Source organism: Terrapene carolina, unplaced genomic scaffold (genome assembly GCF_002925995.2).
Source record: "Terrapene carolina triunguis isolate 2854851 unplaced genomic scaffold, T_m_triunguis-2.0 Scaffold419, whole genome shotgun sequence".
Classification (NCBI taxonomy): Eukaryota; Metazoa; Chordata; order Testudines; family Emydidae; genus Terrapene; species Terrapene triunguis.
This window is the reverse complement of record NW_020664770.1, coordinates 482,217-484,831: the sequence shown is the minus strand read 5'-3', so window position 1 is coordinate 484,831 and position 2,615 is coordinate 482,217.

Genomic DNA, 2,615 nt, shown 5'->3' with positions numbered 1-2,615 from the left:
TTAGGTAAACAATTAGGCAAGCTTTTATACCTTTCATTACATACAATAATGAGCAACAGCTGTATTTTGTTATACATTTTTCTTCCTGATATCTCACTTTTCTCATTAATTTCTGCCACAGTCTACATTCCATTCTTATCTAACACAAGGTCAAAACAGTATCTCTTACAGTGTGTTCCCATTTGCTTTCTACTCACCTAGGCCTTCAAGTCTCGTGTTATTAGAGTCAGTGTCAGCCTGACTTTGTTAGCCTGACTCTTGCTCTATTCCTAGAGACTAAGATCTCTATGTTCAAATTCCCTTTATCCCTTTCTTCACTTCCACAACTCTTTGCAGTCTGCTCTGCATTTAACTATCTTGAGTAGTTTTGTATCATCTACAAATGTTGCCACCTCACTGTTTACCCCTTTCCCCAAATGATTTATGATTATGTTGAATAGGACTGGTTCCAGTACAGTCCCCTGGGGGGCACCACTATATACCTCTCTCCATTCTGAAAAATGACCATTTGTTCCTTCCCTTTGTTTCCTATCTTTTAATCAGTTACTGATCTAGGAGAGGACCTTCCCTCTTATCCCATGGTAGTTTACTTTGCTTAAGAGCCTTTTGTGAGGGACTTTGTCAAAAGCTTTCTGAAGATCTAAATACATTATATCCACTGGATCCCCCTTGTCCACATGCTTGTTGACCCCCTCAAAGAATTCTAGTAGATTGGTGAGGCATGATTTCCCTTTACAAAAAAACATGTTGGCTCTTCCCCAACAAGTTGTGTTCATTGATGTGTCTGAAAATTCCGTTCTTTACTATAGTTTCAACCAATCTGCCCAGAACTGAAGTTAGGCTTACCAGCCTGTAATTGCCAATATTGCCTCTGGAGTTTTTTTTAAAAAATGACGTTACATTAGCTGTCCTCCAGTCATCTGATAGAGAAGTTGTAATTCAAAGTTAAAGAATATTATTTTGCCCATTTTCCTCTACTTTCTAAAATATCCCCCCCCCCCAGAATTAGTTTTTTTCTGTACTCACTTTTGTACTTTTCTCATAGATCTCTTAATTAGAAAGCTGAGAAGAAAGGGTGGGGGAGGCAGAGAAAGGGAGGGGAAGTGCCAAAAATCCAATACAAAGATGATATCAGATACATTTCATTTCACATTCTTTTGGTGTTTAGAACAGAATAAGAGAGCCTGTTGGAGGAACAAGGCAGATTAGCCACATGTAGAGTTGGTATATCAGACTCACAAGGAAGACGAGAGTAGAGTTTTGTTTGTTTATTTTGTTTTGTTTTTTTAATTTGTGTTGAAAAACAGGGGGTTCATATTCTGGGGTATCGGGACATTTGATCTATTCATCTTCTTCCTGCTTCCTGGGGTTAAACAGCAAGTTTCTTCTAGTCAATTCAGATCTACAGTTCCCATTCACATATCTGGGACTTCTTTGATTCAGAGGACTCAATGGGCCAATATTTAGGAAAACAGAATTTTACGCTTAATTGTCAATCTTCAGGGAGGGTGTTTCAACTAACTACAGGGCAGAAAAAGGAATCTCATCCATATGTAAATTTCTGAGACTCTTCTGTCCCAGTAACTAACAGTAGTTTGACAATATTAATTAAATATCCCATCTTTTAATCTTTGAGGGTGGAATGGAGAATGATTCAGTACCAATTTCAATTTTTCTGGGATTCCTTAGACAATATGTTTCATACCCTGGGGTGTGAAGTGGTGTTCACCTGTTGTTTTAATTTTCTAGCTAGAGTTAGAAGTGGCTAAGCATGATTTTGGGGTAAAATGGGATGGTGCAAATTTTTGCTGTGGCACTGAGAGAATAATGGATTCAGATTTTAACCTTGCAAACCACAAGGGCATGTAGTTATTAACAATATTTTCAAGAGATAGTCGACATCTATATACATCACACAGTCTTCCACACAGGTAGATCATGGAAAGACCAGGACCATAATCACACCACTTTTCACCAATGGACAGATTGGGTCAGTGAGGCAGAGATCTGAATGGGGTGTGATGCAAGAAACATTTTTTTCTGCAAGGATCTCCAAGGGAGTGCAGAGACTTTGCCACTGGTTTGGAGACCAGGACATATGCTGTTCTGTGCAGCTATTCCTTTGGGGAATGCTGAGGTGGCTGATGGGATCAGCAAGGGCTGGACTTGTGGCTGGCTCCAGAGGAGGGAGGCAGAACAACCACAGTTTCCATGCTATGTAGGCTGTGGTTCAGATTATGTGACTGATTAAGTCAGGGGGAGTCAGAACCCCCTTCACACTCCTGCATGGGACACCCAGACCTAGGACTAAGTGAAGCTACTTGCTCACTTATCATCTTCCTAGAGCATGTGGGTGCAAGGGGACTGGGCAGGGACTGGGCACAACCTCGGCTTCACCCTCTGGGAGCTAAGCAGAGTGATTGAGGCAGCTCAGCAATGTGAGTAATAGTCTAATGCTGGTGCAGGCAATTTATGCACCACCCCTTCAGGGCTGAACCTCAAGTAACAATCGAGTAGTGCATGGTGATTAGTGGTGCAATTTCTAATTCCCCAAGTGCTAGCTGGTTCATTTGTCCCTTCCCCAAACACCCTCACTATTACAGTTATTGAATCGA